At 45.8% G+C, this 11,260-nt stretch overlaps 1 long non-coding RNA gene across 1 annotated transcript; it reads left to right on the plus strand.

The window, feature by feature from the left end:
* The first annotated feature begins 10,258 nt into the window (after positions 1–10,258).
* LOC112957619 lies at positions 10,259–10,500 on the plus strand. Its single transcript, XR_003251239.1, has 2 exons — positions 10,259–10,317; positions 10,397–10,500. It is a non-coding gene; the product is annotated as an uncharacterized LOC112957619 (long non-coding RNA).
* The last annotated feature ends 760 nt before the right edge of the window (positions 10,501–11,260 follow it).

Genomic DNA, 11,260 nt, shown 5'->3' on the forward strand with positions numbered 1-11,260 from the left:
TCCCTGATTGGACCCCTGAAATTGTAAAAAACATTTGGAATGTTCAAAAAATGTTTGCAATGTATTCCTGCTTGGAATATATTCACATCCATCTAGTCCATTATCTTCCATATAATCGAAATATCACCAGGTTCTTCGGCAAATACCCCCTTAAAATAGACATATGTGGGATAGTTTTCTCTCTTGCTCTTAATTAGATCTTACCRTGATGGTAACAAGTGAATCATATGTAATTTTACGATACAGTTCTCTTTCAGGATCCCATGTTCCTCAAACAGGCCTATATCTCATGTACAAAACAAATCAGCAAGGAACTGAACTGCAATACCCAGGCATAAATCCCTATGGAAAAGACTTAATGAGCCATTTGGTCAACATCTCCTTTGCAGCAATTTCTGCCAATTTATTTTTAATGCTCTGATTGGTCAAAAGGGCTTCTGGCTTTTCCTAATCAGAGGAATATAGTCAATAAAAGGATGAACATCATTAAATAAAGGAATATAGAGAATAATTTTAAGATACAAGAGACACGATCAACTGTAATGTTTCTCCCGACTGTGACTGAATCCAATGTGCCCAAAGATCTYTTTTTCTCCCTGCAGACATTCAGTTGAAGCCACAAGACTGTTGCATATTTATCATTTGTAACAACAATGCCATTGCACTTTAAGAGTAATGGGAGAAAAAAATTTGAAATGCTGTCACATGCAACTGTATTTCTTAGCGGATAAATCTCTGAATAAATCAGTCTTTTCCTTAGGTCTGTTTTCCAAATTAACACTTGCAGATGAAACCTTACGCTTCCTGTTCACACACACGACTTCTACAACCTGTGTTTCCCCCTGAAATTCCCATGCAAACAGCCTCTAATTGCCGTGATCYGTATCCAGCTGTAATTGCCTGCACGGAGAGCCCGGAGGCGGTAGGAGCGTGTCATGGTTTCTCCCCAGGTGCGTGGAGTTCCCTGCATCCCGTGACGTTACAAAGCTGYTCCCAGCAAGGCGCGAGCCGCAGCTCTCCCGCCCGGCCGGCGCTCCCGCCTCAGCCCCCGGCTCAGCCCGTGGCTTCAGTGCAGCCCGGGCTCACCGCGGGCTCCCTGGCCATGGAGGAGGGCGGCCGCGCTGCCCAGGTCACAGCGCCARCCCAAAGCGCCTCCTCGGCACCACCAGGAAACCGCGGAAAGACCTGGGGAGACACCTGGAGCCTGGTGCTCAGGTGCTCAGGAGCGCGCCTTTTCCTGGTTTACGGGCGTCAGGCTTAGTCATATGAACCCCATGCGTGTTGTAGCTGGGGGGATTTTAARAACACAGGAAAAACAAGAACAAGGAAGAATAAGAATTGCTGAGGAAATTACTTGAGTGGAGTTGAGTTGGCTCCAAGTGTGAAGTACCAGCTACTGCGTGAAGTAGGATTTGGGGTCTGAAAAGGACAACAGTGACTAAATATTTCTTTGGGAATGTGCTTTGCACATACCCCTTCTCCCTACAAACACTCWTTAATATGTTGGCTGGTGAGTAAGACTCCACTCGGATGCAATATATTGACATTCTGTGTCTACAAAGAACTGCACAGGTACTAATACTCTCAAATGCTTTAACAGAGAGCACTTTTAAGCAAGCAAGGAAACTTGGATGCTGTGTGGCAGACTGGGAAGCTACCAGAGCAAGGAGTGAGAACTGAGGCCTGTTTCCTGCTCTAGGCTGCTGACACCATTGCCCTGGGCTCATGGTACCAAGGGCTCCTTGTTACATTAATGTGGGTTGACCTTTTCCCCTCCAGCAAGAAATCAGTGTCAGCAGAATTTTGGAGAAATAACGAGCCCAAATTGTAAGGAAAAGAAGGAAAGAAAGCTTATTTTTCCTTGTATGTATAAGACAATGCAGGTTGAAATATCTGAAGTCTCGCTGGTGAGCACGAGCATCTTGTCCATCATGACAAGTTGACAGGCAAGGTCAGCGGCGGTCTGCGCAGCCGGGGAGCTCGGGTGATGCAGCTGATTGACCTGCTTGTGAAGAAAGAGCCTGTTTCACACGCTCCCTCAGGGCAGCATCTTCAGGCCATTTCACAGAGCACGAGGACACATGTCAGAAAAAGCTCCATCCCTGGTCCCTGCCGAAGGCCCCAAGGGAAATGAGGATTCCGGAGAGGAGGCTGCTAACTCTGCTCCAACTCCACGTCCTTTGCGCTCAGGGGAAAACGAGSGCACATTGTCCCCAGGCAGGGGCACGTCGGGCAAGACCCCCTTTTTGACCCACTGAGTTACTTGGTCACATCCAGAGCGTGGGGACTGGCTCGGCTCCTACACGTGCCCCTCGGAGGCAGCATCCCCGCGCGCGACTGCAATAAAACCCATTCTCAGCAGCAGCAGCAGCAGCTCCTCGGTGCTTGTGCAGYGCCTTGGGCTCTCCTACCCACCTTCAAGCCGTTCTTCTTCTTAAATACTCCCTTTTTTCTCTCAGTTTACCCTTCCTGTGCATTTTTCTCAGGTCTTTATCAACATCAAAATCAGTTTAGCTGAAATAGGAGAGACTCCACTTCTTAACTCCAATTTATTATGTTCTTCTCTAGTAATGGGCAAGCATATGTGCTTGCCTCGCACTGAGTATTTTTGGCAGTGTTTATACTAAAGCTYTTAATTCAAACCAATTGCAGCTGTAGTTGTTTATCTCCGAACATCTAACGGAAAAGAGTAGGACTCTCCTCACCAACCCTTCCCTAGRAATAAAACTTCCAGTTCAACTAGCCATAGAGATTTCATCCGATATATTTTTGATATTTTCCTCCACCCACATTTGTATCAATAAAAGCTAAGATTATTAATGAATTATTCTCTGTATTGTTTTTACTAAAAAGGCTTTTCCACAGCAGAAATCTGCCCTTTTGATTCTGGCTTCAGGTAAAAAATGATAGTTTTAGGACTGAAGGAGCAGGCTAAATGTCCATGTACATAAACCACGCAGCTAAGACGGGCTCAGCACCCACTGCAGATGCTCGCGGCTCACCCTGTATTGGGCACCCCGCAGCTGGAAACCACCTCTGCAAGTGGGGCTCGCCCTGCCTTTCTTCTCTTTTCTGTTAGTTCTCATACTAATAAGGTCTTCTTGCTCTTGCAGCATTTCTCAAAGGCGGGAGAATTAGGAATTATTCATCAGGCTGCTTTCCAGCTAAGTCCCCCAAACCAGTTGGTGAATTAGGTACATAAAGAGTATTTGTTTTCAACTGAAGGAATACAGAATCTATGACACAGAGGGTATTTTGGTGTTGGCCAGAGCTGGGATTGGCCTGGATGGGAAGAACCTGCTCACCTCAGCATTGGGAGCCTGTTCTCGGGAGCTGTCATTCCAGCATGAGTCACKCAAGGAAGACTCCTCTCCTTGAAACAGCCTGATGCCTCAAGGAGTCAACAAAGCGAGATAGCTGCTCTCAAGCGCAGGAAGAAAGCGCTCCCTGGAACCTCAAAATCCATGGAATCTTCTAAAAATATGTACAAAGCAGATAGGTACTTCAGACAGGAATAAAGAGCACACGACAGATGCCTTCACTTTAGTCTGAGCTCTGGGGACACATGAATTAGTAGCAACTTGTCCTTTAGCAGCACTTCACATCCATAAACCTGAAATCGCTTTTAAAAAGCAGGCCAGTGCATTATTCTCATTTTATGGAYGAGGAAATGGAGCCATTAGATGTGGAATGACTTGGTCAAAGCCAGACCTGGGGCTGCCAATATTGGACCAGACCCAGTTCATCCAGGCAAAAATCTTATTGCTGCCCACAACTAGACACATCACAGGAAAGCACAAGRAAGCCCACAGTCCCTAAGGGTTGGGTAATCTGCTCATTTACAATATTGTGTGGTGCRGAACTGAGACTGGTTATGCAACCGGTATCAGTGTGAGTTCAGCCCAAAATAGCATGGGGAAATTACATTTTCTCTCCTTTTACATGACACAGACAGGTTACRGCACAAACAGGAACAGTGAAAAGACTCAGCATTGCAGTTTTAAATGACACCATCAATGTCATGCAAAGCAGCCTGAAATCAGAGAGCTGCTTCAAGAGCTCAGTTAATCTGTGCCACGGCTCCGAAAGCAGCAGCTCAAAGGCCATGAAACCCAGTCTTCAGCTTTGAAATGCAAAGAGAAAAAGTCACGGAGAACAAAAGGAACTTGGACAACGCGGAGATGAATAAATTGCAGTTTTGCTGTGACACCTGGGGAAACTTGGCCCTCGGTTACCCAGGCACAGCCAGGGCCACTCAGCTGCAGGCAGAGGGAGCTCCGGGTTGCTCGTGGAGCTCTGTCTCGCTGGTGACCAGAACCCTCGTGTCAGGGTACTTTAATGTAAGACACGGTTGCACCACGTTACAAAATACCYCCTTTATTAAGAGGCTGTTGCTAATGATATGGCCATTGTCACTGCAGAATGAAGAGGATATAAGAAGCCTTTTGTGGCATTACACGGCTGCCACAGGCACAAATGCTCTGAACGCTGATGTTAAGGACGTTTATGTCGGACTACATGACAGTAGGAACACAAGGAGGTAGTGTCTGTGCTTGGGTGTGCCATTTATCTTGGGGATTCAGAGGGTTTCAGAGGCGTAAGGGCAACACTGCCCCACACTAATTAGCCTTCACAGAGCACATAATTGTGCCCTGCCTCCTGCTAGGCTGTTATTAAATGTGCTGCATTAACGAAACAACACTTAAATGGGTCTAAATGATCCTGATGCACAAAGTATTCAACTATCCCATGAAGAAAGCCACTTTATTCCAACACTCTGCATGTTCCCAATCATTCCTGCAGCTGGTCCAGGGAAGGAAGGCCCCTCTGCAGGTATCTGCTCACATGGACAGGGCCCAGCGATGCCATGGAGCTGCCAGTGTGAAACAGGAGTCCTGACAACATCACTTTGGTTTCTTCTTGCCTTCTCCCCAGGAGGAGAGGGACAAATCCCATTGCAGGCAGTGGCTAAAATCAGCGTATCACACACTGATGAARCAGGCTCTGAACTGCACCTTCTGAAAAGCAAACGTTTTCATAGTACCAGGTAGTGAAAATTTTTAAAATAATGATCTTCCTTATAACAAATACACTTAACATCACATACAGGCTATATTTACATCCACCTTTTTTCACCCTGGCATCTCTCTGCTTGCTTTGTTATTCAGTAATTTTACAGCACCCATTAACATGCTTTGTTCCCTTCCAAACACAAATTCCCCAAAGCCTCATGGTGCACAGTGGGTCTGGGCTCTGCACGGGAGGAGAGCCTGAAGACACATGAGCTGGCCACGCTTGAGACTAAGCTTGAGACTAACCTGGCAGATGAGTGACGTTATGGAACACAAGTGGAGATTCGGGAGCGAGGCAGAAATGAGTTATGGAAAGTAGCTCTTGAAGTCAAGCACATGAACCTCACATAGATCAGTTTTAGAAATAAGACAGAGTATTATATAGGCCTTGGAATTCATAAGTCTTTTGTTTGACTGTAAACTCTCTTCTAAATCTGTCCTGTGATTTTCATATGATCGACCTTTTCCTCTTCCTTTCATAACTTCTACACCCATTAGCTATCTGGACTTGTTCTCTAACCTCTTCCTTTCACTTCCTAAGTAAGAAGACCATTTCATATTTGCTAAATTAAATGTGGCTTTCAACATATTTGGCAGGAAGGTGCACTTTTCTTCAAGGAAGAGAAATATGGGCCCATATAAAGCATCTGATGAAATAAATATAGAAACAATGTGCCTTTGGGGAGTGCAAAAACACTCCGGGGCTGRTTATATTTGCCAGAACATTGAACATGGACTCATCAGATTAATTAAAATCTGTCATAAAAGCAAATCATTATGCCACAAGAGAGAAAATTCAATATACTTCCTGGAGTCAGAAGGCTATTTTTACCCTATCAAAATAACACTGCTTTTAGAAAATCTTTGTTGCTTTACCAATATGTTTGAGCAGGATTCTGATATCAAAGATGCTGCAGTAATAAAAGCACAGGCCCTGCAATCTTAATTTTTCTCTTTTATTACACGACATATTCTATCCATGCGGGCCTGGGTCTGTGCAGACAAGCACGCCAGGCATGGGGAGGCTGGAGCCACCCATCAGGACACGGAAAGGGAGCACCGGAGCGGCCACGGAGCCGCGTTCAGCCCGGAGCTGCGTGGAGATGGAAACGCTTGTTCACGCTGCAGCTCAGCTTTCTCCTTTCATATTTTCTTTTCATGTCCTTCCCTGATCTTTAAAATTTGTGATTTTGCAACTGATTTCACATCTGATTATTGCTCCTCTTCCTGGCTAGCTATCAACCGCTGCTGACCCCCAAGGCTGGTATCCTTATTCTGGAAGCCTGCGCAAGCGAAAGGCATGAGTCACAGAGCTCCCTCTAAGATTCCCTCGCTTTGAGATTCTGTTCAAAGAGCCCAGTCTTAAAATGAGATAAGCTGAAAGGAATCTGGCTAAAACATACACACAGCTTTAAATAGCTCAGAATACACCATGAGTTGGAAAAGYGCTAAGTATTTCAGTTTTAAGATCTCCTCCATGCTTCTGTCAGGACCATATGGAACGCCCTGATGTTCTGCTCCTGCACTGYTCTGCACTATAGTCCACACTTGAATATAGCGGCTTGATGATACATCACAGAGCCACAAAAGGGTTGAGGTTGGAAGGGACCTCTAGAGCTCATCCAGTCCAACCCCCTGCTCCAGCAGGGACACCCAGAGCACGGGGCACAGGGCGGCATCCAGGTGGGTTTGGAAGATCTCCAGAGAAGGAGACTCCACAACCTGCCTGGGCAGCCTGTGCCAGGGCTCTGGCACCCTCACAGTGAACAAGTTCCCCCTCCCATGGAGATGGAACTGCCTGTGTTKCAACTTGTACCCACTGCCCCWTGTCCTGTCACTGGCCACCACCGAATTCAGTTCACATTTCCAAGGCTGCTCTTACAGAAGAGCAAAATCATGCTATGCAGTAGCTTAAAAGAGAACTATGTACATTCATATTATCTGCACAGCATGATTTATTTTCTATGCTTACATAATATTCAACTGACAGCTAAGCTCATTGAAATGAGCTTTCGCATCCATCTATTTAATGTGTAGTTACCTACCTGGTACTTACTCGTAATTATGAATACAGTCCAGATTTACTAGTAACCTGCAGGAAAACAAGATGGCTTGTGATGTGTCACCATGTGCTGGAATGTCACTAGACGATGTCATATTGGAAAAAGATCAAGATCCCTTTCTAGATTTAAGAATTTCAGTTTAATTTTCAGAGATGCAAAAAAAATGCAATCTTTAGATTTCAGGATGTTTCAAATGCTCATAGAAATGAGTCTGCTCATAGAAATGAGTCTGTTTTATCTGTGGTGCCATAACAGCTGATTTCATCTAATATCGGGGCTCTGTGTGTGTGGAAAGTAAAATACGGAAAGAATCAAGAAACTGGAAGAAAAATTTATTACTCCTAATTTCTGATGTCTCCAGTTGGCATACAGAAGCATGAAAACATTTAAGATACCATCTCACCTTATTTTGTGATTTTTAACCTTTTGAGTTAATGAGGCTACTCTTGTTTGCTACACAGGGCAGCAGTAGGTGCTGAAGCTCTGGGAATATTCAGTTCATTCTGCCCTTGGGGTAACTGCAGGATGGTTACGGATCAACTTCCAATGTTTATGTTAAGCGAGCATGCAATGTTGTCTAACATCTAATACCAGTTCRGGGAAAGTTGAGGGGCCCCTGGAACCTCTGCCCTAGGCTGACAGAGCTGGGCCTGCTCAGCCTGGAGAAGAGAAGGCTGAGGGGGGACCTGATCAGCGTGTATAAATACCTCAAGGGAGGCAGTGAGGAAGATGGGGTGACCTCTTTCCAGTGGTGGCCACTGACAAAACTAGAGGAAACGGCCGCAAAATGAAGCACCAAAAGTTCCACAGGAACTTAAGGAAACACTTCTTGACAGTGAGGGTGACAGAGCCCTGGAACAGGCTGCCCAGAGAGGTTGTGGAGTCTCCTTCTCTGGAGATCTTTAAAACCCGCTTGGACGCAGCCCTGTGCCACGTGCTCTAGGTGACCCTGCGTGAGCAGGGGGGTTGGACTCGATGACCTCTGAGGTCCCTTCCAACCTTGGGCATTCTATGATTCTATGAAAGACGATATGTAATTTTGTCACTCCCATGTACAAAAGCTTAGTGGTCTTGTCCCTGCTGGTTTTGTATCTCATAAGGAAGTTTTTGTACAGTATAAATGCATTTTGTATTGTGTAACTGAAATTTTGTAAATTACAAGCTAATGTAAGTATTAAGTATTATGTTAACATTATATGTAGGATGTATGTAAGTATTAAAAGGTTTATGGAAGCAGAATTAAATCTTACCTATGAAAACTCATGCCAAACTTTCTGACTTGCACAGACTTGTGCTTTTTCTTTTTTTAAAATGTTTTATTTTACAACACTTTGTGGAATTCATTTGTGGAGTTATATTTTTCTTTTTAAACAAAAGGAAAATAAAAACCAACAGAAACTGCTGGTGCATCTGTAGACTCCAATACCTGAAACYTGAAGCTACAAATTCTTCTGTTCCTCCTTCCTTGACTGAAGATATCGGCTCTAGAGGTGGGCAGAGATTCCCTCCGAAAAGCAAAGCTGAGAATTAATTTCATAAATGACTGACTTTCACACACCCAGGTATGAGGCAGTTACCCTCTCTACCCTTCATAGTCAGTGGGGAGACACAAACAACCCCAAAGTGATTGACGTCCTCCTGCAAGAGGTGCTTGCAGCTGGAAACTCATCTCACCGGCCTCCAGCGTCCATCTCGGAAGAGAGGAACCTCCTGCAGTGTCTGTTTCTCTCCATTGGCTACCAAGGGTAGGCAGGGCGACTGGCTCCTAGCTAAAAATTGTCTTAAATATCTCACACTTGTGCTAGGAATGAACTTGGCTTTCAGCATTCTCTACCGGTCAAGGATGGCACATAGCACATCATCTGATTCCCTGAGCTGCCCTGGGCTCCAACTTGGGCAGCCAACTTCTAAGAGTCAAGTTTTGGGAACACTTATTGAAATTTCATTTCCTGGCAAGTTTTATATACATCTCTTTTTCAAGGCAGCATGAAAAGACTGAAAGCACCAAAGTTTCTTATGCATCAGGAATTCTCAGATWCATCAACTCCAAATGGAGCACTGGGTATTCCTGGACTTGGGTCTTAAAGGATGAGACATTAGGAAAAAACACAGCTATTTTAACACCTGGTCTCATTCCAGTTAATAGCTTTGCACCTGATACATTCTTCCCCATTAAGTCAAGTTTATGCTAATATTGTCCTGATTAGCAAATACTATTTAAAGCTGTTTTCTAGGAAGACTTTTGAATAAGGTAGGTATCCAGGATGGGTGGGTTTCACTGAAAAAGAGGGTGCTGACAGGTTTAAGACACCCAGAAGCTCTTTGACAGTAAGCAGCCCTGCAGGACTGTGGAGCAGCTTGAGATGAGGAGTGGGGAAAGCTGCTGAGGAGCCTGCTTGCTGCAAGGTAAACCTCGGCTTTTACTGGATGTGGCTGCAATTTCTAATGCCAGGGCATTTTTATGGAAAAATCAGTTAGCTGCATGAAATTTGCTAACCCCTGAAGATCAGGAGCTTGAAACATTGTGTATGAGTTAAACAGCCCCCAGAGTGGTCTGTATGCACAGTGCTCTGCAGAGCTTAGGGAAAGGGGAAGCGAAGGGGACCGAGCAGCTACGGACCCAGCGGGGCACTTGTGTAAATTCCCCTCATGGAAGGGCCTCAGTTGCTGACTTCTGTGCACCAGACTTCACTGCATGGGTAAAATTCACTCCAGAAACCACCTTGTACCCCAGAAGGGGCTTTCTCTTCCATTGTGTGGTTTTGTCTTGTTTTTCTTTTCCTTTAGGAAAAGTACCTACCCAATAATGGCCTTACTCTGCATGTGTCTGGGGTTTTCCAAAGGCAGGAACTGGATCACTAATGACTTTCCAGGGCAAGTATCATGGTGTTCATTTGAGGATGAGAAAAAGTAATACATGTGAAATTAAGCTGATTTCTTAAAGCTGATACATTCTGGCAAGATAATAGACACTTTCAGAGCATATCTAACCTRCAGGTCAAGTTCTTCACAAAGTACAAAACTGTTTTCTTTTAAAAGGGCACTGTTGCTGCCACAGCMCTTTGCCACAGGGGCCCAGCAAGAGCTGACATGAAGTTCCCTTCCATTTATTTCCCAGGGAATTCCGCTCCATCCAGAGCTCTTGGCCCTTCCGAAATGGCGTCTATTCCTTTGGGACGAAGGTGAGGCACAGAGGTAATCTCTGCTCTTTTAGCTGAAGCTGTTTTCCTTTTTATAATAAAAAACATCCCAATAATTCAGGATCCCTTGGGACAGGAAAGGCAAACAACCGCACACTCGTAGGCAGGGCGTTCGGCAGGAAGGCGGAGGCYGCTCCAGTGCGATGGGCGGCGCTGAGCTGAGCTTTGGATTCAGTGCTCAGCTTTGCCCTGCCCTGGCGCCCTCTCTGCACTGGAGTTCCAGCTCTTGGATGCTGGAATAGCATCCCTTGGYTGCCTTGGCTATTCAATAGGATGAATAGCCCATCCCTTGGGTTATTTACCACCTTAACYTCCCGCCTTATTTCAGGGAGGCCTAGGCATATTCTCCTGCTTTACGTGATAGCCTCGCTACTAGTCGCTCTGATGGGTGGTTTGCTCAGTGTTTTGTCACCTGGTTTTGGGGGTAATTAATTAATTATCGGATTACACACACAAAAATCTTTTTTGCTGTATTGTGTGTGTGTGCATCACACATGTGTGCATATACATATATAGATACACATGTACTGAGCATGATTCAGTAATTTAACGACTGAGAGAACTAAAGGTATCCATATGCCTTGCTGGAGTATTTTATAGGCTATGTATAGGCCTTGGCGCTCTCAGACTAGAGAAAAGGTCAGGAATGAGCTGCCAGAGAGCAGCTTTGTGTAGGGCCTGGTCCAAAATGGAGGGGAGCAGGATGGAGAGGGCGATGGTGCGGGGCAGCCCTCGGGGAACCCAAGCAGGCTGCGTCCAAAGGGTAAAAAAATGTTTTAATAACGGCAGGTCAGGGGGGCCCCCCGAGGCCTCGCCCCTCACCCGCGCGCGGAGGGACACGTCGCGGTGAGGGCCGCAGCGCCGGGCGGGCCGCAGCGCGGGGCACGCGGAGCCCGCGGCTCCCTCCGCCGTGCCCGGCGGGGGC

Source organism: Nothoprocta perdicaria, unplaced genomic scaffold, assembly GCF_003342845.1.
Source record: "Nothoprocta perdicaria isolate Ctin4 unplaced genomic scaffold, notPer1 scaffold_74, whole genome shotgun sequence".
Classification (NCBI taxonomy): domain Eukaryota; kingdom Metazoa; phylum Chordata; class Aves; order Tinamiformes; family Tinamidae; genus Nothoprocta; species Nothoprocta perdicaria.